The following is a 26,869-nucleotide window of genomic DNA, read 5'->3' on the forward strand; positions in this document are numbered from 1 at the left end:
GACGATGGGAAAGGTATGGAGTCTCAAGTGGCTAGATCCAGAAACTATATTGAAAAGCAGTGGGAGAGAGAACTGGGCGGCCAGGACTCCAGTCTTTGGATAAAGGAGTTGGGACTGAATTCCATCCGCATGCAGGAAGTTGTGGATTTTATGTTCCTAAGCAGAACTTTGCTGGGTTAACCAGCAAATGGAGAAGAGCACATCTGTTTGCCTTTATTCAGAACATATGTATATGTGGACAAATAGCAGAATATAAATGTAACAAACGTCTGATGATTATAGAGTAATGAGATTGATCCTCCTGCCAGTGGATGTAGTCAAGGTATATAATTTTATGACCTCCCTTTGAGATTTTTTTCTTCAAATATTAAGCCACTGCTGATTGTTGTAGTTGCTGGATCTTTGGCCAATGATCAGGGCTGAACCAAGCCAAAGTGGGGTATTTCTGCCCCTGGTACTGAGCTGAGAAGCTCAAAGTCTTTTTCTAAGATAGTCGCTGAAATCGTGAGAAGGGAGAAGGAAATTACTGAGGGTTAGATTTTTAAATCACAAAAGTCTATTTCTAAAAACTTCAGTCTGATGAGATGTATGATTTTTACCTGAAATAGCTGTTCTCTGTAGAATCTATTTAAGCTTAGATTTTAATAGAATTTATTTAAGTAAGTTGGGATAGTGCAGTTTCTGGGTTCAGAGCCTATAGCATCTCCTTCCACACATATCTCTATTGCCTGTTGGGGTGCCCTAGAGATGGAATGTCTGCTAATTTCAGACCTTGCCACACCCTCCCCACCTTGTCATCGACGTTTTGCCTCACAACTGGTTTTTTTGATGCCTGCCTAGTCTTCTCGGATTAGAAGTTGCCTTCAAATCAGATTCCTTAATATGATTCCACCCCTTTACCCATCTCCATCCCCACCTTCTCTGAATCTAGTGAACCAGTAGCTCTCAGACTTTAGCATGCACCAGAGCCCCTTACAGGACTTTTTTAAACACATATTTCTGGACTCCATCCTCAGAGTGTCTGATTCAAGAGGTTTGGGATGGACATGTGAATCTGCATTTCTAATAAGCATCCGGGTGTAGCAGTGATGCCGCTACTGCTTTTCTGGGGGCCACATTTTGAGAATTGCTACAGTAGATAATTTAGTCTTGTCCAAAATCTGGATTCCAAAATAAGAACAGAAGCCTAGCCTTTGACTTACATTTATAGGGAGTTCAGATATAAGATACAATGGAACTATGTTTTAATAACAACTAATATTTATTGGATACCCATTGTGTATTTATTAAATCATTTATTTATAAATGATTAGGTACAATTCATGTAGTATCAATATCCCCATTTTAAATACAAGAAAACTGAAGTTTAGATAAAATATACAAAACTCCTAAAGTCACACTTCTGAGTTGAAGTCAGATTTCTCTGACCCCAGAGCAAAATTCCGATTACTCAAATTATGCCTACTGGCTATCTTTTGGTGGGAAATAAATCAGATTTTTATGTTTAGAAATGACATTTTTTCCCCAGTAAAACTGGAATAATGAAATGTGGGAAGATTGTTAATTATTTCCATTTCCTCTAGCGTAATCTAGTGTGGGGAGACTATCTCAACATAGATTAATTTGTAATGCATGGTTTTGAAAAGTCACATCACCCTCTGGTTCTCAATTTCCAGATCTTTAAAAGAAAGCAGTTGAAATGCTCTTAAAGTTTCTTACACTCGTTGAACATCTGTGGTCTTCAATTTGTAAGCTAATATTCTATTGCATTAACTTTTACTGATAAAGAACTGTCAAAGAGATAGAATGTTTTATGTTAGAAATCATTCACATTAGAAATTGTTCTATCAGAAAGGTAAAGTCAGAACAAAAAGAGTTACACTATTTTAATGAGAAATGTCATCAAGCTAAAGTACAGGCTGTTCTTCCCAGCTCTCCTGAAAAAAATAGAAAAGGCATCGTGCTACTTATATTGAGCCTGGAGTTCTGCTCAAGGCACTAATAATTTTCAGTCATTATCTTTCACCGCTGCCTTCTGCTATGCATCTAGCCTTTTCTTACATTAAAGTTACATCTGCCCCCATTGAAAATGAAAAGGTACTGTTGTCCCTTTATTAGTACTGAGATGTTTTTGTTCCATCATTGGTTTCAAGCTCACATACAAACCCATCTAGATTTTGGACGAGGGGCTGGACTGCTCTAAGCAATGAACTTCATTTAACTTCAGTAGCAAAGGCTGACATTTTTCTGTACCTTGCCAACTTCTGGGGTGACACCCTGTCTGGAAACTACAGACCATATGTACTGACAACAAGGAGACTTTGTATAAAAAATCAGACTTTTCCTCCCAAGCTGTCTGTGGAGAACAGCACAGGAAGTGTATCTTTCATGCCTCATGTTTATGAAGTGACCATTCATTGTAAAAACAAATTTATAATTGGTATAATGTGGGTGGGAGATGTCTGGTGGCCATCACAGTGCTAATCATGAATAAAGTTAGAAGGCAGCATCAAGAATTTGGAAAACTATGGCCCTCATACTTAGCATTTCTCATTTAAAAAAAAAATCTCCTTATCTGTTTTATTTCTACAATTCTATTTTTTATTATTGCAACATCCAAGCATTTTATTGGGAAGACCAATACCAAAGTAAATCACATATGGAAGATTTTCTACAAGAATACGAAAATTTGTTGGGGGAGAGAAGAATGATATAGTATTTTATGTGCTTTTATGTACTGCTCTAATTCTCTGAGAATATATGAAATTAATTTAGTGTGCCATAACCAGCATCAAAAACTTAAGTGGAATAAAAGAAAATAGAATTGCAATAGACAGAATCCCTCAGACATTATAAAGTATTATGCTATAAAATTTTCATTTCATTAATGTGCGTGTACGTGTGTGTGTGCATGCATGCATGTGTGTGTACTAGTCTGAAAGGTAAAATGCATTTTTTTTAATGAGGGTTATAGTTGTTTTGAAGCCATTCCATTATGGACAGCCTATCACTATTCACACAATGGTACAGAAAGAGGTTGTCGCCTGATTCCATGTTATCATTCCTCCCTAGTGATCTATCAACCAGACTAAGTAAGTACTCACTAAAACATGCAGTGATCCAAGATTACACAGAGAAGATTTGTATGGTATTTAATATTACAGTTTGCATACAACTTGCACCCTGACTTTCAGAATGAACAGCAACATTTAATATGAGGCCATTTGAATTCTGAGGTATGGACAATAAGTCACAGAGAGGCTGAATAACTTGCTCAAATGTACACAATTTGATAGTTGGAGAGTTGAGTGCAAATCTAGATTGTCTGGTTTTAAGTCTAACGCTTCTAAGACCAATCTGATTCTTAGGAAGAAAGTCCAAACGAAAGGTTTTTTGGCAAACAGCACTCCACTTGCCCATGTTTGAATGCTGTTGATAGGTAAGGATACAGCAAACATCTCTGAAATTTTGGTTTTTCTATTATTAAAAGAGGAATGTCTTAAAATTTCCCTCTATGCAAATTAGTGCTATGTCCTAAGTTATGGCTTTGATTATTCAAGTGATTATTTCTTGGATATTACCGATGTCAAGTAAAGTCAAAGAGTTGAGTGAAGGATGTCTTCAACCATTAAATTCATTCTTCACTTATATTGAAGGATTCTGAAAGAAACTTAATGCAGGGTTTTAAGATTTAAAATGTAGATATTTTGAAAACACCTTATCTAAATTTAAATAAAATGAACTTTTCAAACAACAACATTCTATTTGTTTACTGCTTTGGGGTCAGTTATTATTTCCATTTAATTTTCTGCCTTTATTTAACAGAAAAATCTCCTCTATTTGACTCAAAAGTCTAGTAGAGGTTGTCTTGCAACTGGGAAAGCCACGACTTTGGGACATGTGATCTTAGCTTGGATGTGAAGAGAGTCAAGTGAATTAAAACAACCCATATACCGTTTTTTGAACATTTGAATGATGTGTCCTTTTGAGTTTTTTCAAAGTTCTCTTGAACTAACAACCCACTGTTTTTAACTAGAGATTTTTTCTCCACAATCTTATCATTTTATCACATCTTAGCTAATATCTCTAATATTTATTGAGTATTTACTCTGTGCTAGTGTCTAGAATGAAGTTTGTAACATCTTTGAGATAGATACTCTTATTACTTTTTTCTCTATATTATGAAACTTGTTCACAGCAAGATTAAATAATTAATAAGCTATAAACTTGGATTTGTACCAAGGTATTTTTTTTTTCAGCACCAGAACTTTGAAGCAATATTGTTAAATCGTGTTCCTCAAACTGAGTTCTGGGGAATAGTAGCTCTGCAGGATATTAATAGTTATTTTTCAAAATCAGATTCCAAGGTGTAAGAAATTTGCCAGTGCATGAAAACATTGCACAATTTTCCAGAAGCTTTAATATGGTAATAGGTATTGTAAATCTTCAAGAAAGAATTTTACATGAAGTATTTCTCAAATATATTTTATATACATGAATATATGTCTATATATGCATATATGTGTAAGCTTATCTATGTAATTATTATATAGATTATAATTATACACATATATGTCTCTTGAAGAACACTCATAAGGAAACACAGGTTTACACTATCAATTGTTCAAATTAGTGATTTCTTATATTGACGCACATCTAGTCATTTCCATTCCTGGTCACTAAATGTAACACCATTCAACAAGGAATAGTAAGTTCTAAATTTTGTAGAGTACAACATTAAAAGAGAGCATTTTTATACTCCTCTAAATGTAAGATAATAGTGATAGCTCCTAAGTAGTTGAGTACAGTATAAAAAGAAGGCATTTTGATACTCTAAAGTTGAATCCCTTTTAAAGAATATAAAACTCAAAGATATTAACATTGACCAAGAATAGTATCTACTCTGAAGCACTAGAATTACAGTAACCCTTAACACATCTTGTAGTTAGCCCTTGTACTCTAAGAGTTATACAAAAAGTTTTAAGACTTGTTGATTTCTCAGAAATTCTCAGTAACAAAAATTATGTAGGTTCAAATTTTAAACTTTTTCCTGAGTTATATTGACCTTGACACATAAAAGTGTCTCCTAGTTGTAAGACTAATTCCCTGCTTTTTTCTCCAGTTCTGTTTTCACAGCAATGTTTTGGAGCCCTGCCTTTAGAATTAGGGAAGTTAGTCCTAGTTCTGTCAGAAAAGTCATCTTTATAAAGGTAAAAATACCAAGATTTGAGCACAGCATTAACAAATGTACTTTATGATAAGAGTAATTATTATATTAAATTATATAATCCACATAGCACAGTAAGAATGCACATACACATAGGTATGTAAACACACACACAGAGGCATGCTATTACACTTTTAACTTTCCTTGATACTGTTGCCCTATGACTGATCTTGGAAATTTTATTGTGGTCTACTACCATCCACAGCAGCCACCTTTAACTGAGATTCATGTCACCTCTACTTAAGAACATTAAGGATTTAGGAGACCTAAGTTCTAGTCTGACTCTAAACACTATTGGGCCTTTTCATCTTGGCAATGCATTTACTACATCTGTAACTTAGTTTTCACATCTATAAATTGGGGTTAATAATACTGTGCTATGATTTAATCTATTGGTATGTAGGTCAAAGTAAAATACACATGTGAAATTACTCAGGTTCTAATTTGCATATTTTTGACTTCTCTCCTCATAATGCTTACATTCTCTTTTAACTGCTTTTTCTCCTGGTTATGAGTCACCTTTTCTTGTTTGTCACGTCTAAGGATATTTGATTGAATGTTGGGCATTGTGATTGTTATAGTGTTGAATGTTGAATTTTCTTATGTTTCTTTAAAGAGTATTTTGGCAGACAGTTAAGTTGCAGATCAGATCAGTTTGGTTGCTTTGAGTCTTGTTTTTAAGATGTTAGGGAAGATTTTGAATTTTTGCTCCAGAGATAATTTAGCTCTACTACTTAGGCATAATTTTTTGAGTTCTTTACTGAAGGCTCCCAAGTGACTACTGAGAACCTTTCACCCTGATTGGTTGGTGTTCAAATAACAGCCCAATTTTTCTGAGCTCTAGGAATTATTTTGCTTACAAATCCCAGATTGCTTTGTCTGACATGAAGCTTTACAGTCACATTCACTGTCTAATCCTCAACAAAGACTCAAGATGATTCCAATGCAGATTTGAAGCTTATTTTGATTATTAAGATTATTGAGATCTGAAGGTTATTTTGTTTTGTTTTCATTGCTCTATCATTTCTGTAACTTTTCCCGCAACTTCCACCTACCTTGGCCTCTCTGAACTCCAACTTCTGTCTCCTTAACTTCCTAAAACCACTGGATTCTGTTTAGGTTTCCACTCACTCTGACCATGGTACATACATTGACTCTAGGTAGGAAGCTGGAGAATAGTAATGCTCATGTCAATTTTTCCCATCTCTTAATAATCATAGTCCTGGGGTGCCTATTGCCTAAAGTCTAAAAATAGTTATTTCATGTATTTTACTCAGTTTTCTCAGTTTACTCAGTTTTACTGTGCTTATGGTAAGAAATTGAGTCTGGTCCTTGTTATTCCATTATGACCAGAAGTTTGTATATGAAGGTGCTTTGAATTTTTTAAAGTATTATTTTTTTTTACATTTTCTCTTCCTTTGACTATTTGTTTTCTAAACTTTTAGAGCAATATACTTTCAAAGATAGATTGCTACAATGTGTGTGTGTGTGTGTGTGTGTGAGAGTGAGAGTGAGAGAGAGAGAGAGAAAGAAGCGCGCGCGCATGAGAACGAGACAGAGAAACACAACAGACAGATGTTTAATGTTATAGAAAACTTATTTTTTATTATCTTCCCTTCAAGTTTCAGATTTTGGCTTTTGAGTAGTAGATTTCTTTTTTTTTTTTTACTTGAATAGTTATTAGTTTATTTCAATAGGATTCGTAAAAATTAACATCAAAGTTGTCATTTCATGCATTGCATTGCCTAGAGTATAGCCAAATACAAGTGAATTAAAATATATATTAAGTAAATGATAAAAACAAATAGGGTAAAATTTGTGGAAATATTATATGTCTGACTGATTCGGAGGCCTCCCTGACACTGCAGAAGAACTAGATAAGATGAGAAAGCAAAAGAGTAAAATACTCAGACTTTTTGTATATGATTCCACAGTACTTCTCTACTCTTTGGAAATTGTGTCTCCCAAAGATATATTAATATTATTGACTTTTTTAAGGGTCCTTTTGTAATTGAATTGGCTAAAAAAAAGATACTTGCAGTATCTAGAAATCAGTAACATCATGTTACTGGCAACATTCACTTCATTCAGCTTTACTGATGAAAGCTTAATGCCATATATCTCTTCTTTGTCTACACTTTTCCTTCCTCTTGACATTTACACCATCTTTCATTTATTAAAGTGGGAAAAAAGGGCCCATGAAGAACTCTTCAAGTAGAGCTATTAAAAGTAAAAAAGTATAAAATAAATGAGGACATTGCTGACAGAAGAAAGTAGAGATTAAATTAAAGACTGTATCTCTTTTGCATTTGCTTAGACTGTGATTGTGTTGGATTGTCAGAGTACAGGAAATAGACACTGTCATTATCAATTACTTGGGAAGAAAGGAACTGAGTGTGAAGCCAGAACCTGTGACTACATTAGTCTAAGTGTGGGTCTGCACCTCTGTTTCCTAGTGCTTTAAGGCAGAAGCAGCATAGGATTGGTTATTATGAGATTATTTAGTTGTCTAAAACGTTTCCACTAAATGTGGTGATTTCACTCATTAACATGGTGAAGACAGATTTTATGCAATCTGATTAAAATGATGAAAAACCTAAAGAGACAAGTTGTTATAAATATTATCAGTAGATCCTTAAATCCAGTTTCTTCGAGTTCCAAAGTTTTTGAGACCAGGGCAATCAAGGTCTAAGCTGCAAGAATCTCTTTCATCCTTTTCCTCTACATCCTCGCTCCGTCGCTCTCAATGTACAATTTTTCAGAGTGTGGGACTCAGAGTCACTTGGCTGACTCTTCCCGCAATGTAGTTATAAGAAAACATCTTGTCAAATCATGTTGAGGAGGGGAAAAGTGAAATTCTGTCAAGTGGTTGTTGAATGTCTTATTTAAAAATTGAGCGTTTAACTTTCTGTACAGGGCTGCCAATCAAATATTCAAATTTAAAAAATTAAAAATGAGCTAATCTTTCTAAACAGGAAAAATACTATGATATAGAACTGAAAGTGCAAAACGTTATCCGTATTGATTTTCTGCTCTCTTCCATAAGAGGTAAGTACCTACTAAGTACAGGCTTCTACAAGTGGAGGAGCCTTGGAAGGGAGTACGAACTAGAGGTTGTGGGGGACGCAATGGCAGTGACTTTATTCCTTCATGACTTCTTTTTCAATAAAGTATTCGTACCCTCTCCCTAAAACAGGAAGCGGCCAAAATTAAAGTTGATGTTGGCCACCAGGTGGCATCGATGCCTCAGTAACATTATTTGAACAGTAAAAGCACAATTTGCCTTGCTTTCTCCACCACTTCACCTCCATAATTCACAAACATTACTTTTCCTCATTTGTAACTATTGTTAGTGGAATCACGAACTCCATGTTTAACTTCACTCATTTTCTTTCTTCCCTCCTAAGAGGAAAACATAACCCCAATTTAATCAACTTTAACTTCTCTTAGGCTTTTTATGCTGTCTATAATTTCTAAGGCTTTTCCTCATAGTCTCATTTTTGCCCCACATTTCACTCCATTTTACGCTTCTTTCTTTCCTTTTATGTCTACTCTTGTATCTTCAAACATGCACAGAAATATTCCTAGAATTTTACACAGCTAGGCATTCAGCTCGATCTTGGATGTTTCCGTTGGCTCTTCCTCCTCATCTCATCCTTCCTCATACACCACAGGAAGACTTTGTCTGAGAAGAACAAGATGAACTATTTACTTTTAATTCCCTGTTCCTGGCTCTGCTAAATAATGTCTTCTGCCTCACAGAAGCAGAAAAAGAAAGCAAAGCTATTGAGCATAAATCTCTTGTGATTTTGTCTTCTCGTAACAGACATTTCTACAAATTTGCCTTTAGGGATGTTGAGTTTTGAGAATTTCTTTATCCTGTTACTTCATTTTGTTTCTTCAGCTGGAAGTAAATGAAGTCCACATACAAGGATTCTTCTTTAATGAGATGTCATTGCCAAAATCTACTTTAAATATAAACTGTCTCAGTTAAAGCCATTGTGCACCTATAGAGAATAGAGCATAAAACCAGGAATAAAGCTGGAAGTTAACTTGGAAATCATCCTGACCAAATATCTAAAATCTTTTTGCAAAAAAAAAAAGATTTTATCCACACATACATTTTAGCCACACATATATTTCCCAGAGTGTTTGGATCAAGAGGGAGGACTTTATTAAAATCAGAGTCTGACAGTGGGGCAGAGGAAAAGATATAACTGTCAATTATGTTTCCTTCCCAGCAGAGAATCCGCAGAAGACATAGATGCTGGATTATGGAATAGAGCATTATGTACAATGGCAGTGATTTTGGGGGACCCTCTGAGATAGTTTAAGTTTTATGGATGGGGACTGTATCATTAAAGAATCAAAACTAAATGTTCATTTTTCTTAAAGGGGTTACATGTATTTCCCATGGCTACATGTCTAGTTATGGGAAGAGAATTCGGCTTTCGGAACACAGGTTGCCCATTTGTACAATAATGCTGTTAAATATTCATCTTAGATAGTACTATGGTGAGGAACGAATAACTTGCAATCCACCTGTGTAATATGTGACACTAAATAGGGGAACCAACACATGTAATTTCCCTTCTTTGAGTAATAAGTAACAAACATTTTAAGTGTAGCCTTAGAGACAGATCTGTGTTAAAATTCTGCTTACTTCACTTACCAGCTTTATGTTTTAGATTTTTTTTAAGTTTAGTCTGTAAAATGGAAATATAATAGCACTAACCTTATAGGGAGGGTCCTTTTTAGGATACAATATATGCTCAATGGATTGAATTTATTAATACAATTATAAATATTTTGAAGTAAAATTGATGAAACATAACTAAACAACTGGAACAGGAGAATTAAGCTGGGCATGAGAACCGATTATTAAGCTGGACATATAAATGCTCTAAGACACATTATCTATAGACTATTTTCTTCTTTAGAAGAAACTTCTAGAAAAAACTGAGAATTAAATACAATATTTTTCTTCTGTTTTGGCAAGCGGAAAGTTAGTTAAAGGGTTAGGTTTTATAAAGGTAGTTAGATTTAATAGAATTATTTAATATCCATTCTATAATTCTTTTCACTCTATTAGTATTTAAAAAGGCACATAATTCCAGTCAAGAACTTGATTTAAAAAAAAAAAAAAACCATAATAATTAAGAATAACTAAGGACATTTCTTTTAAATTAAAAATTTCAAAAATTTCAAAATTGGGGCTGTTTGATTTTTTATGCTTCGTGTACTTAATAGATATGTAAGTATACAAAAAAAAATACACTGAGTTTTGCAGTAATAAGAAAAATATTCAATTAACAAAACAGTGCCCAAGTAGGAGCACCAAATATCCAATCTGTTGTCAGGCTGTAGCTTAAATTCTTTGGTTGTAAAGATAAATCATTTCTTCACAGTAATGACAAGGTAAGCAATAAAAACTGATTTGGAGACAGAAGTGGCTTGGGCATCGCCAACACCTGCAGTCTTAAAAACTTCAAAGAATGCAATGTTCTCGTTTAGAAAGAAAACGTTAAAATGGCATTAAATTCTATGTATTTGTACAATCTGCCAATTAAATTTATCTTTTTTTCACATTTTATTCATGTTCAGAACTCAATTATAATTCACTTCATTATTATTATACTTTCTATAAAATTGGAAATAAAATGTTGCCCTTAGCTGCCCACATGGTGGTGAATCACTATAGAAATAAAAACATTTCAATTACAATGCCTCAAAATACAATTTTGTGAAAAAAAATGGAGGCAGTCTTATTGAGAAGATATATGTAGTTTAAAATATGAAATTAATATATGTCTGTGGCATTAGTTTAACTCTGGAGGGGAAATAATGTAAATTATTTGTCATTTCTTTACTAAGCTCCTGACAGCTTATACATTTAAGATACTGTAAAAAATGTTAGAGAGCAAAGAACATGCTTGATCATGAAAAACACATTATATTTTATGAAGAAACTAATTTATTTTGTATATAGATGTACTTGGCCTTTAAGGGTAAAAACTCTAAAAGCATAAATCTATTCGAGTACTCTGTCTCTCTCTCTCTGTCTCTGTGTGTCTCTGTCTGTCTCTCTCTCTCTCTCTATTTATATAAAGGAAAACTGAAACTGTTAAGTTCAGCACAACGAAATAGAACAGCAAGTCAGAACACAGCTCTTATTGTAAAAACATACAAGATATGGATAAGAAGTTGCTGATAATGGTAGGCATATTTTTGGCTTCACAAAAATAAAGGAAGTATGATTTTCAGAGATGTTTAAGTGAATAATGGTATGCTATCACTACATTCTATCTTCCACATTATTATTCTTAGCTAGCTCATTATTCCTTTTCCCTGAACAAAAATAGAGTGCTATAAAGCCGCAAGTATCAGATAAGATTGTTCTAGATTTATCCCATTAAGCATTTTTTATTGAAAAGTTAAAAGCCATTATATGAAAGCTATATTAAAAAACAGCATACAAAAATAATTTTCTAAATAAGCATTTATAGAGTTAATCAAATTTTATTAGTAGTGTTTCTGTTTTCTTTTAAGAAGGAGATGGTATCAGTTTACTTCATGATTATAAAGCTTATATATTTTTAAAAGAGGAAATAAGGGACTGATAGAAGTAAGTGAAAAGTTCTGGATAAAGTTGAAAACTAAGATAGTGATCATAGTGCGACTTCAGAGTTCTCTCTTCTTGGGATAACTCACATCCTGGGTTGTGTTTTAAGTCTCTTCTTTCTGAAATGCTCTCCTAAATTTTTCATTCACTGACCTCTCTATCCTTCACCTTCATTTCCTGATCATTAAAATAATAAAGCTATTCTATTTATCACTTTGGGTGTTTGAAGTAAAAAAGAAAGTGTCTTGCTAATTTCATTTAACAATTTCTTTAACCAGTCTTTTGAGATCTTACTATGTGCCAGGGGCATAGTTTGGGGAAAAACATAATAAAATAAATGTCTCCACTCTCCTGGAGATTTCAATTCTAATAGGGGCTGAGAGATGATAAACAAATATCAAATGCAAGGTGGTAATGAAGGGATAGACAGAACAATAATACAAGGGAACCAAGTGATGGGAAGAGAGATGATCCTATTTTAAACTGAATATTCTAGAAAGACCTCTCTAATAAGGGGACATGAACTGAGCGTGGAGGGAGTTTAGAGAGCAGAGTGAGTGTCTGTATCTGAGGAAAAGAGTTTCAGGCACAGGATAAAGCAATAGCAAAGTCGTTGAGACAGGAGCACTCCTCGTGTGTTTGAGAGTGGCAGGGGCTAATGAGAGGTGAGAGAAGGGAAGGAGATAAGGTCTGAGAGGCAGCCAGGGGCAAGGTTGTGGGAGACTTGGGTTTGTATCCTAATAAGGCAAGGCAGGTTGTATTCCGACACATTTTTAATTAAATTTATTGGGGAAACACTGGTTAATAACCTTATATAAGTTTCAGGTGTATGATTCTATAACACGTCATCTGTATATTGCATTGTGTGCTTACCATCCAAAGGCTAATCTCCTTCCATTATCGCTTATTTGATCCCTTTTACACTCTTTATCCTCCCCCAAGCCCCTCCCCCTCTGGTAACCACCATTCTGTTGTCTGTATCTGTAATTCTGTTTTGTGTTCGTTGCTTTCTGTTTTATGTCTCACATATGAGCAAAATCATATGTTTTTTGTCCTTTTCTATCTGACTTATTTCACTTAGCATGATACTCTCTAGATCCATCCATTTTGTCACACATAGTAATATTTCATCATTTTTTATGGCTGAGTAGTATTCCACTGTACATATGTACTACATCTTCTTTATCTAATCATCCGCCTAAGGACATTTTGGTTTTTTCCTTGTCTTGGGTACCACGAATAATGCTGCAATGAACATAATGGTGCATACATCTTTATGAATAAGTATTCTCAAATTTTTCAGGTAAATATTTACATTTTAAAAGAGAGAATAATTAGGCCTTGAACTTCTTCTGTCCTCACAGGCAGCAACCACAGCAGTGAAAGAATCATCTTGTTTCTAGCCTTCACACCTAAGCCCTGCATCTTTACCTGAGCAGATGTAGAAGGAAGTCCATTGGGGCAGTAGATAGGCCCTGAGAGTCCTCAGCTTTACCTGTCATTTCATTGCCTTTAAATTTTTTTATGATGTTCTTCAATAATTTTATGACTGATGCATTGCTTTGCATTCTAAGACCCAAATTTAATAATATACAACCATTCAGTGAAACAGCTGAAGTTTTAAAGTTACAGATACATTTCAACCAAAATAAACAGAATCATTTAACTTCTTTTTGAATGGATTTTGAGCAGACGATCAATAATAAGCACAAATAAAATCTTTGTTTTAACAGAATGAACCAAAATATTATTACCAGTAATTCTTTTTTTACTGGTCAGTTCCTCGAAAGAATCTTTTGTTTCATTGATGGCAAAAGTCAGAGAGACGCTGTTGAAACTATAATACAATGATTTAGGGAATAAAAAAAATTATTTAACTGTAGGATCTCTAAAAATGGAGCCAAAAATAATTTAAATCAACTTCTCTCCCTCAAAAGAGTGAAATGAATATTTCTCCAAAGATAGCAGTCTATAAAATGGCCTGTGTGGCCTCTCCCAGTGGGAGGGGAGGGGGAGGGAGGAAATGCACTTGCACATGTATTAAATTGGCTGAAGAGTTGATCTTAGAGTTAGTTAATTTATCAATACTTCTGAGTTTAATCCTTTTATAACAAGCCAGTAACCTAGTAAGTAAAATGTTTCTCTGAGTTCTGTGAGTCACTTTAGCGAATTAATGGCTCCCAAGGAAGAGGCAGTCATTGGAACCTCCCGTCTATAGCGAGTTGGTCAGAAGCACAGGTGCCTCTGGTGGGAGAGGGAGATACAGTCTTATGACATACCAGATAAAGTCCCAATTTCTTTACTTTCTCATGATACATGAGCTCATTTAGGACATGACCTCTGCCACAATTTGAAGTTTCCTCAATAACAACACCAAAGACTTGTATATTAATACTTCTATATTCGTTGCATATCTTGCTACCTTGCTAAGCTTTGTAACTTTTAAATTTTCTGAAAATGTCTTTCTGTTACTTTGTCTTCAATTTCAACTTGTTGGAAGTGAGTAGTAATTTTGGTGATCACAATATATTTCTATCAAAATTGTATAGATAATTCCATTTTCTTTTGACATGTAAAATTGTGAAGAAAAATCTTTTCTTCATCTGCTTTCTGTGTTCCAGCACCATTCTAAGTATACAAATTATTTTACAGGCACACCTTTACATTTTCTCTGCTCCAGATCAACCATCTTCTTATTATTGCATTCTCTTTGTCTGTTACTGCTATAGTCTGCTAGATATCCTTATATATTTTTTAATCGCTATTTCTCAATGTCAAGGTTATAGTTAATTTATCTAGTGTACATTTTCATTTTCCTCTTTATATTTTTATTTTATTAATCTCTGTTTTCATCTGATATTAATATTTTTATCTCAACTTATTCTCTTATATATTTCTACACTTCTTCCATTGTGTGTGGATATATATTGTGAATATACAGAATATATTTTCTTCTGGTTCCTTAAGTAAATTAATTTCAGAAATTTTTCTCTCAGATCTAAAATTATCTTCGCTGCTCTTTGTTATGAGATGTTGCCATAGATCCCTATTGTCTGTTTTTTAAAGTAATAACTAATTCTACAATAAAGAGAAATATTTCCAGACTTAGTATTTGTCAACCAATGAGATGTGCAGAATGACCTTGGGTTAACTCTATCTACTTGTATTCTGTCCTAAACTCCTTGTCAGATATATAGCTGAATATCATGTCAATGTGCACAGCTCTTAATATAATTTTCATATTCTTAGAAAGTTGCATCTAGTGGTCACTAGTGAAAACCTTATTGAGAGGTAATAATGTGTATCAATATGAAAGAAATGGATGAGCCATGCAGTTGTCTTGGAAAGAGCATTACAGGTTAAGGTCATGGCAAGTGCAAATTTGGAAGCATGACTGGTGGGTTTACAGAATTTTAAGGGACCAGTAAAACTGGAATGTAATGAAGGAGAGAAAAGTCGGAGGTAAATTAGAAGAGATTTAAGAAGTAGCAATATATTCCATAACAAGTATTTTTTTCAAAACTTACACTTGTTATTATATATACCCTCAGAGCCAGCCTCGCTGCTACCTTCAGAGCTCATATAAGGAAAACTTAACTCTCAGAATGTGGCATGCCTTGATTAATCTCCTACCTAACTCTCCCCCAGCCTCTCTCACCACCACCGTTTCCTGCCTAGCTGTTTTCTGGAAATTCTTTCTCTAAGAGGTAGTGATAAAAGAGGAATATATACACATAAAAGATGGGCTCTCTGGATTGTAGTGGAAGCAGCTTTATAATTTTCTCAAAGAGAAGTATCTATGTAATGCAAAGCTAGTTGCCCAGTTTTCAGGTTGTTCCAGTCATTAAATTTATAAATGGGGGCAGGTGTAGACAGATTATTCTTTTCAACCTACTTTTTTTGTGTGACTGGACTAACACTGTTTCAGGCCAAGTAGCACCGGTAGTTCACCAAAAGTAAGTTTCATTAGACTCATTCAACATTGTAGTTAATGAATATTTAGCTTCTATTAGAATCATCCAATAAATTAACTGTTAGTTCTAGCGCATATATGTGTGTGTACATGCATATGCATATTTTCCTCTTTTCTCTGATTTCTTTAGTATTTTAATCATCATTGGGAAAGGCAGTGATAGGATATACTAATAAGAGAACATTTAAATCCAGAAGTAAAATCTAATTTTTGGAGTTGGAGTGGGGAGAATTTCACAAGTTTAGAAAATATCTAGGTGTAATAACATAGCCTGAGACTCTAAAAGGGGTTACAATTTAAGAAGGTTGAAATCCATTCAAAGATTAAATTTATTTACGTAGACTCAAATTCTCCCCAATCCAGATGAAAGGCAAGATTCATGAGTCTGAAATAGCTGCATAGGGAGTTATATAATAAGTTTAACTGCCAAATAAATACATTAGGAAGAATGAAGAAGGTGCATAAATCATAGAATAAATATTGAAGACAACAACAGACATGTAAGAAAGCATAAAATACATAAAATGAATATGATTAGGTATGTTCAGATGAAGAATAGAAAGAGCTTGCATGAGGATAAGAAAATATAATGCAAATGGATTAATGAGAATGATGCACTGTTCAGAAATTTCTTTCTTTAATCCTTTCTGTCAAATAAAATCACCTTTAGACTAGAAATCCAGTAAAAAGGAAAGAGGAAGCTGAAGGCCAAAACAGATGAAAACATCTTCAGATATCTCCTACCAACTCGTGACTAGTTCAGGTCTCCTGGCTCAGGGTTATTACATCCTGGGGCTGAGGGAACCTGCAGATGGAATCACTGAGCAGCTGCCAATCACCACAAAGCAAGACTGAGTTATTGAATAAACAAACAAAACAAACAAAAACCAGGCCATTTTTATTCTGGATTTCAAAGAACTAGAAAACATATAAGCCACAAAATATACCTGGTGAGTCTGAGAACAGCTCTAGGGAAATTTTAGAGTGAATATATATTTACTTAGCAAAGAAAATGATCATCAATGAAGCCACCATGGATTCAATAAAAACAAGTTATTCCAGATTCCACTCTTTCTGAAAATATTAGTGGAATAGTGTTTCAGCAAGGGGTAACTTCTTGCCAAAATTGAGGTTAGAAGGATCATTTTCTTGTTAAAAAAAAAAGGGGGGGAGAGATTAATGGAAATAATAAAAAATGTCATTTATGTGTGTATTCAATCAAACTATATATATATATATTTTTTAAATGGTATCGCTTTTCAGGAAAAAAAGCATGCCAGCACTACAATCCTGTATTTATCTATTTTCTTGAATTCTGTTCTCTTTCTAAAATTGTCCAAGAAAAATTTTTCTGTAATTATTCTTTGCTGTGGAAGATTCTCTCAGAATATTTATGACTCACATTTCTCTTATTTCGTTTTTGCAGGTTATCAAATTTAACTGAGGAACCATGAGAGAATTCAGTAAGATGGCTAAAGTACAGAATAAATGCATAAATTCAATAGCATTTGTAAAGCATTTATAAAACAAATAGCAACCATTTATTATGGATAATTCTCAATAGCAGCAAATCATATAAAACTCTTATGAATAAATGAGACTAGAAAAATGTCTGATAATTATACAACAATGAATCTCTACTGAAGGACTCAATACAATGTGTGACTATGTGGAGACAAGACATGTTCTAGGAAGATAAGACAATACTATGTTAATAGTAATTCTCTCCAAATTTATATATCATTTTACTTCTGTTCAGGACCTTCATTAGTATTTGACATAAATCGTTCTGAAATTCATCTGGAAGAAAAAAATGTAAAAATATACAGGAAAATTCAGGGGGAAAATGAGAAGTTTCTCTACTAGATATTCAATTGTATTTTTAAAGTATAATAATGAGTCCATGTGGTAGAGATGTCAGAACAGATAGATGAATGGAATAAGGAACAAATAAAAGTTCAGTAGAATTTTTCTATGCATTGTAATAATCGTCTTCATCATCATCATTTATGTCTGTTGAGTATCTACTGTGAGCCAGCCACTATTCTGAGTTCCTTTGTGTATTAACTTATTTAATTCCCATGATGATCCTGAATTTTAGCCCTGAATTTGCTTTCACTCTACGATTTTTAATAAGATTATTTAACCCACAGCCTAGGGCCATCATGAGTCTAATGAAGGAAAAGAAGAATGGTTGACATTAAGGGGTTGATATAACAAAATTAAAAAGAATTGGACTAGGCTGTAAAAATAGAGGACATTATTTGAGCTGGGGGTTGGGGGACCCATATGCTCCCTTCACTTCACCCCTGATAGACTACCACAGGATTTCTGTGATTTACATAGTAAAATGGGGACAATCAGGGGTCTTCCTGATAATAGCTTTATGGATGACCACCTGGTACCACTCACTGGATATTCAGAGAAGGGCAATGTCAGACATCATTGGGAGGTCTTGATATGCAAGGTAGACAAGTCCAGATAGTGCGAGTTTACTGGCTGTGTAAGCCATTGCAGTACAGTAACAAAGTCAGCAAAGTGTTAAGCAATATGAATAACTACATCCTTGGACCAGTCTTCATAGGTGGGTTCCAGATAGATAACTTAAAAAAGTGTCTTAATTTGCAAGAAGCAAACCAATGATACTCATTGTTTGGGAGTCACAAACTATGGCATATAAGCATTCTTCTCCCGTTTTTACATCTCGTAATGAAAGAGTTTCCTCTATCCTGTCTCTTGAATGGTCTTAAACTTAAGACCACTCATCGGTCATTATATGATAGCATCCACCCAGACACAACACTCTGCTGGAGTTCATGGACCAGATGGCTAGAGCAAGGTTAGAGCCAGGACTCAGAGAAAACATCACATAGTTTGTGAGTAGGGTGTCTGGTTTCCCATGAATGCGTTTTTAAATTTTTTCCGGTTTCCCACCACTACAGATGGTCAACGTGACAAGAAACGCTAGAGGAGCCATTCAAAGTGGAGTGACAGACAACAACCAGGAGAGGGCACGCACTCCCCAGGAATGCCAAGAAATACCGAGCTAAAGAAACATTCAGACAAAGAAAACAGTGATCTCAGAAGGCCATGACACTTTGGGATGCTTGGGGTATATAAGACTGTATGTGCATGTGTATTTCTTCTGGAAGGATATTCTTTGAAATGATAGCTTAATTGAGCATCATTTACTTTTTATTCTATACATAGATTTTATGGCATAATAAAGAGATAACTTTGGACTAAAAACAACTTAATTCTATTCTTATAAACTTGTCTTAATAATACCAATGTATGTCCAACACTCCCAAGACTTGTGTTAGTGAACTATATTAGCAAAGATATTACTGCTTGAAACTAAATTCTTAAGGAATTTCTGCAAAGGTGCAATGACAGGTGTATATGCTGATTTGTAAATTATGCCAATATTTCTAAATATATTACCCAAAAAGTAGGTCAGGGAAGTGCCAAAAAGTGAATCTCCAGCTCAGATCTCTCTTCTTCCAATCTTGAACCATATCTCAGAGGTTACTCAGCCACCCAGACTTCCCTTTGAGTACTTCTCTTTGTCATGATGGCTTTAGCTGAGCTGCACATGATTAAGGCTTTGGTTTAATGGCCAATCCCCAGCTTCCACCTTGAGAGCCAACATCCTCTCTGGGAAGTGGACACCTATTTCTTTGTATTTGTTTTTGTTTTTTTGCATTTGCATTTGCTTACATCAAGGCTTGGATATCACTCCTCATCTCCCTCCCAATCCCCCATGCAATGTTGCTGATCAGGACTTGGTTTCTGTTAGAAGACTGAAGCCGACATGACAGAAAGCAGAAGCTTGGCAGAACCTGCCAGGTTCCTGTCCCTGGTTCTCCAAGTATATCTTAGTTTCTACATTACTATCTATGAAATGGACACCTTCTCTAAACTCTTAATGGCTGATGTCAAAATATTTCCTCTCGAAAGCATGACAGTGCCACACAAAGACAGGTACATGAATGTTCATGGCAGCATTATTTTTAAAAGCCAAAACTGGAAGCAATCCAAATGTACATCAACTAGTAAATGTATTTTTTATTTTTTTAAATGTGATACACCATACAGTGAAATACTACATAAGAAAAAGAAAAAACTACCGATAAATGCCTCAATGTGAATGAACCTCAAAAGCATTATATTAAGTGAAAGATATCAGATACAAAAGACTACATACTTTATGAGTCCATTTATATAAAATGTACAAAGAAAATTTATAGATAGAAAGGAAACCTGGGTTACAGCCATGCTACTCTGAACAAGCCTGATCTCGTCTGATCTCGGAAGCTAAGCAGTATTGGGTCTGGTTAGTACTTGGATGGGAGACCACCTAGGAAGACCAGGTGCTGTAGGTGTAAAAAATAAATAAATAAATAAATAAATAAATAAATAAATAAATAAATAAATAAGGGATTGTAAGCTGATAAGGTCCTTGCAATCTCTGAGGTTAATCAAGGGTTGCCTCGCCTAAAAAAAAAAAGAAAAGAAATAAAAAGAAAGGAAATCAGTGGTTGCCCAGGACTGGAGGTGGGAGCAAGGATTGACTGGAATGGGCCACAAGCAAACTTTCTGCAGTGATAGACAGTTTCCAAAACTAATTGTAGTAATGGTTATGCAACTCTATAAATTTACTAGAATCATTGAATTGTATAATTACAGTGGGTAAGTTTTATGTTATGCAAATTATATCTCCAAAATGTTGCTAAAAGTAAAAATGCATGGCAGTGATCTCTCTACATTTTTTATGGAATATTATCCCCGCTCCTATAACAGATTCGAAATATCCCCAGGTCACCAAATAGCCCGAAGATTAAGGAAATGAAGGGATATTTAATGGGTGTAATGCTGGGTCATTTTGTGGCCACTCGGGAATTGTTAGCACTTCCTGAGAAGTCCTTGGGCATAGAGGTATAAATCTCAGTCTACGAATTCTTGTGTGCAAGAATTACCATTGTCTATGGCCATGCCACCCTGAACACACCCGATCTCATCTGATCTCGGAAGCTAAGCAGGGTCAGGCCTGGGAGACCACCTAGGAAGACCAGGTGCTGTAGGTATAAAAAAAAAAAAAAAAAAAAAGAATTATCACATCCCTTTTCTCCATAACCCAAATCAATTTCTATTTTCAACCTGTATCCTGCTTGGCCGGTGAAACAATTATCCTCATTGCTTACTGGAATTCCCACTTCTTGTTTACACTCAAGTTAGGTCATGGCACCAAAACATTAGTGGTGGAGGTATCTTCTGGTCCTTTGTCATCAGTTTACTTATTACCAGGGCCCCTGTCTGCACGACTCCTTCACACCACAGCCCTCTGCTATTTCTGTACCATCCTCAGGCATAGGAATCTTTGCTGAGATGGCCTGTGGTCCTGCCTAGACTATAGGTTGCAAGTCAGTGGCATGGCGGCTACATCCGTCCTGCAGATGTGCTTTGCTTGGCCTATGCTGTGTTTTAAAAATAATTTAGCCAACTTTTAAAAGTCAGGAGAGTTCACTAAAAAATCAGATTTCTGGCTTCCCTAAAAAGTCAGAAAATCTACCAATAATGGGCCACCTCTCTAGGTGGCAACAATCACAGGAGCTGAGAAGGGGCTGTCCTTTTAGTTCTCCCATTTGCCATAGACCCATCCAAACTCAATTAGCTCTCCAACACTGAAGCAGCGTGCCAGTTGACATTTTTACACTATTTGAAGGATTTCTGTTTTATTTTATTTTATTTTTACATCAGGCCCTTTGCGACCATCTATTAGACCTGCCTTTGCCATAATAAGTACTGGAGATGTGTGTGCATATGCATCGGGCCCACCCAGTAGACGGGACGTGTCTCTTGTGCTTCCCTCTCTTCCTGTTGGTGGTAATGTCTTGCTAGTCTGTGAAGGGCCTTCTCTCTCCATTTTTTAAAACCGTTTTATTTTGTCTAGGCAACTCATTTTTAGCCTCTGGGGTTTATCCTTTTAAAAACCAAAACCAGGAAATGTCTTTTTCTCAGGCAGCCTGGGTTTTTGCCCTTCCATAGAACTCTCTTGAGATAATTGGAGAAGATTCAAAAATTCCTACTTGAAAGGAGAAGGGAGAAAAAGAAATATTATGAAGAGAAGGAGCATAGATTAATATCTCGAAATATTAGGCCACAGGAGTAACTTTGTTTTCAGGTTTCTAATTAAAGGACATATTTATCGATCAAATAACTCATCAATTATCACAAGCATATTCCATCTTTTACTTGGAGTTAAAATCTGTTCAGTGAGTTATTATTCCCTATACTTGGAGCAGTAACATTGTCGGGCTGTTAATGACAGAGAAATGTGTTCTTAGGTAGATAAATGCCAGGACCGCCCTCAAGTGAGGAAGGGGTGCTTCACTTGGTAGGTCCCCCTATGGGAATAAGAAAGTCACTGGGTAACCTTCCTTTCTCATGCATGCGTGCTAGAGAGCAAAGTCCACAGGCAGAGCAAGCCACTGAGGTGGTCGGAAACCCAGGCTGGGAAAGGCTGGCTGTGCGCCAGTGAATGCTCAGGTCAAAGAGAACCGCAGGAGGCCTCCAAAAGAAACTCCATTCCTGGGGTCAACAATAAAAAAGCAGCCGGCCTGTGGGCATTTTGCCAAACACACTGGAGGGGAGCAGAGAACTCCATAGACTGCACTTGGAGTGAACTTTAAGTATTTACAGATGGGAAGGCTGAGGGCTCTGTGTAAACAGTCATGAAGGCGCAGAAACAAAGAAGCTGCATCCCTGTACCAAATGTCACCAGGCCCCAGAAAGGAACCTGCTGGCCTGAGACAGTGCAAAACAAGGATTCCAGGCGAGGCAGACACAATCATTTAATCATGGACCCGGCTCATTACCAGATCTTGGGCAGCCAGGAACCAGAAGCTGTTACCTAAAGCTCATTAAATGATGCTAGTTCGGCCTCAGTGATTCTCCATAAGTACTTTGGTAAATTTCACTAACTTATATGCATGCATACATACATACATACACAAACACTGTATCCAGCTACCTAGTGAGACGTCTGATGTCCCGGACAATGACAGCTAACATTCTAATTCTGAGGGTAAGCACAACCCTCTTTTGAATCGACCCCAGCAGGGCCCAGCTCAGTTTAGGCACCCCACAAGTTACATACACAGCTCCAGACACCGGAGAGCCAATCTTTACTCAGTCCTTAGTCAAATTACTTTTCTGCAGACTAGTGTCTTTACTAAAAAGAACCTGGATGTTAACTAGAATTCACTCAAATATTAAATACTCATTGATCAAGCTCAAGCTTGATAAATGATAATAAACAAACATTATTCTCATTTAAATACAGCTGACACAGAAGTGAAATAAGAAGACTTAAAACAATTTAAGAAATTGTGTCAAAGACAAAGTTATGGGAAACTAATAATGGGAAAAAGCCATCACATGCCTTCAGGACTTACGTTCCCATGGGAAAGTTAAATTTAGCACACTTATGGGTTTTTAAAATACTGCAGTACTTCTGTACTGGCTGATAAGAGGCTAAGAGCCCATAGTAGTAAGAAGCACTATAATTAATCAGTCAACCAATCAGTAGAAATATCAGCATACCACTGTGATTCCAAGACATTTTTCTCCTTTGGGTACTAAAACTGAGGTTAAAGAAAGTGGCCAGATATAAATCTTCTGTTGTTTATTTTAAACATCTGTGGGGGTGGGTGGCACAGCTAAATTGAGGAAGACCTATTCTTTCTAACCTGGAAGTAATACCTCACTGCCCAAGGAGCAACTCAGGCTCTTTCCAGTTCAGATATAAACTGGGAAGGCAGCCAATGACCAAAGACCTAAACAGATGATTAAATGGGATATATTTCTGCCCAGTGTTAACTTTCCTTCAGGTGGGTTTGGGGAGCTCTGTGTTATTGCACAATTTAATCTCTGGTGGAACACATAAATCCCTATAGAGATGGGGAACTCTGGATGTCCCAAAGACTCCAGTTAACATCAGGAAGAGCAGACTCTCCAGCAAGTGCACCTCATAACTGTCACCTTTTGACTTACCCTCATGGTTGGTCCCTTGGCAGAGGAGTCTCACATGAGGCTACCCATCCCTCCCTGTGCCTGCTCTCCCACTTGCCAGGGCCAACTAAGCCTTAGGGGTCACCCTGACTGAGCCTTTGTCCATCCTAGTTCACTTCTCATACTTTGTATTTTGTCTTCCTTCTATTCTTTCCCACTTCTACCTTTCTCTGATGTACTAACTGAAATGGAATCAACCGTGCCCTTGCTTTTTTGTAAGGTGAAAACAGGTCCTGGCTAGATACTGTCCCTGGCATTCAGGATGAGATAAACCTAGCTCACTTCATTCCCTATCCTTATGTCACACTGCCCTTCCCTGTCTTGTATGTCCTCTGGTTCAAGTGCTGCCAGCATCAGCTCCCGGCATGTGAACAGCTACTGGACAGTATGGTCAGTATCAGTGTGGTTCGTGGGGAGAGTCACTGAGAGGCCAGGAAAGCAGTGAGGAAAATGGAAAGGAGAGCAGCATGTAAACTCACCCGGCAGGATTCCCAGCAACAAATGACTATAAATTTAATGAAGAAATCACCAGAAGAGATTCAGTGAAAACACAGCTTAGGTAGAAGCATCATTTACCTAGCCATCTAATAACAGTTGGAAATTATTTGAATAATTTAATCAATAACTTTTGTTGCAACTTCTATCACTTGTTATATAGTTTTAAAATATATACAATTTAGACCTGTGCTGTCCAATATGGCAGCCACTAACCTGATGTGGCTATTTAAAATAATTTAACCCAAATTAAAAATTCAGTTCCTCAGTTGCACTAGTCACATATCAAGCACTTGATAGCCATATGTAGCTAGTGTCTACCATATTGGACTGCAGAGATATAGAATATTTCCAGCATCTCAAAAAATTCTGTATATTTTCATATATTAGTGAACAAATGAACAAGCTATTGCTTATAGCTCTGACCACTGTGAAAATTTTCCTTCACCACTGTGGAGGTAGCTAACATGGTAGACTAGGCTACCTACTGATACAATCTACTTGTGACTTCTGTTCCTGTTTTATAAATATCAAATGTACTATTCCATTATACAATAGATTGATAATTCTCCTGTGCTACCTTATGACTCTGCAGATTTGATAATATTCAATTTAGCATAAGCATCTCAGGTTTCATTGTCACATTCTACCTGCATTATCAGACTCTCAATCTCTATCAAGGTCCACTAGTTCCCAAGGAGCTGTTTTTCAAACAGAGAATAGCTCGAGAATCCTACAGGTTTGTCTGCAAAGCCACTCTGCTTTTGAAACTCACATATCTACCACTTATACCCCCAGCACCATCAGATCTGCAGAATTACACAGCCAAGTAGCCTGGATGTGCTGCAGTCATCTCCAGTCTGAGCCCCAATCAAAATCGTAAACTTTTCCCATAATCTGATTAACGAATTGGAGGCATTATTCTCACGTACGGTGTGAGCTGCCTCAAAAAATCAAATAGGTCCGACCAAACACTATATGTCTCTTTCTTAATGGAGGTCCAAGATACAAAACTGTGTTTTTTATATTAGAGGAGAATTTTCTGGCATGTTTAAAATTGATGGTTCACCAAAAAAAATTTTAAATGTTTTAGCACCCCTTGTATATATATGCGATTAGAGTATCTAGGGTAAATGCTACTTACTATTCACCAAGTGTAATTAGCATAATAGTATTAAAATAGTGGATTTATATGATATTCCAAGGAAAGTCAAGACAACCAAGATTCCTTCAAACTATGACAAAAAAGAGTTAGCAGCATGAAAATCTTGAAGCAAAACAGTAAATGTATAGTACCCTGCTATGAGAAGTAAACTCTCTTGTGTACTTCCCTACTCAAGAGCTGAAGAAAAAATGCATTGTCCAACAACAGCCAGAGGCTATGCTGATCTGTTCCAGCAAAGATGCCACATCTAAAAAAGCAGCTGCAGTTGGTCACCATCTGATTAAATTGGTCCATTCCTCCTCAACAGTTCTTTTTCTAACAGACCAGGAAATGAATGTGAGGGTTCTATCGCTAGCCAAGTATCCACCCCAATTAGATATTCTAGAACTTGGGAAATAACCACAGATTGAGTCCATAGATCTGTTGAACCTCCAGTGAAATGGACTTGAGCCCACTCTCCATTTATTATCAGGCATCTATATGTCCTCTTTCCAACCAGCAGACAATAACGACAACCTCAGCCTACATCTTTCATCCTTGAAACAAGGCTATTCCTCTTTCTGGATGTGCTGCTATCCTGCAAATACCAAGGGACGAGCACAAGCTGTTGTAAGCAAGGCAAGTGCACTGTAGTACATAAATTGAATCTGTGTATTTCAGGGACTTGTTTCAAACCTTCATAGTCTGTGGGTTTTATCTATCTCTCTGCAAATACATACTACAGTGTCTTAGTAGCTACAGTTTTATTGAAGTTTTGTTATCTGTTAGAGCAGTTTTCTCCTTCGGAAATGTCCTGACTCTTCGTGATCTTTTGCTCTTTCAATTAAGTTTCAAAATGAACTTGTTAAGTTCCTTGAAAAACTCTATCGTGGTTTGGAATAAATTTGATTTCCAGAGATCTGTCATTTATGGGGAAAGCAATTTGAGATGATTGGTAGCTACAGAATAGAGATGGTCATGGGAGTAGAAGTGAATGAATAAAAATCAGAGAGTATCTGCTTTTTTGTATATGCTTTTCTGTCCTTACAAAGTTTTTACTCTTCTATAATGAAATTTAAACCATTATATATATAGATGTTTGAAAAGCCAGGTGGTAAGGGGAAGAAATGAGAAGGGAATATAGCTTGAAGTTTAGAAATGAAGCTTGAAGTTTGAAGGAACATGTTTTGGTTTTCTTTGCCTTTGAGCTAGCAAAATTTGAAGGTACTTAACAGATTAAAGAAACCAGCAGAAAGGTGGAGAATAAAGACTGAATAAGAGATGATAATTGAGTTAGCAACAGCCCAACAAATATAGAGTGGTGAAATGAGAACA

At 35.9% G+C, this 26,869-nt stretch overlaps 1 pseudogene; it reads left to right on the forward strand.

Annotated features, from left to right (window-relative positions):
* Nucleotides 1-20,088: 20,088 nt before the first annotated feature.
* Nucleotides 20,089-20,207, forward strand: LOC120599047 (uncharacterized; annotated as a pseudogene).
* The last annotated feature ends 6,662 nt before the right edge of the window (nt 20,208-26,869 follow it).

Source organism: Pteropus medius, unplaced genomic scaffold (assembly GCF_902729225.1).
Source record: "Pteropus medius unplaced genomic scaffold, Ma_sr-lr_union100, whole genome shotgun sequence".
NCBI classification, from domain to species: Eukaryota; Metazoa; Chordata; class Mammalia; order Chiroptera; family Pteropodidae; genus Pteropus; species Pteropus medius.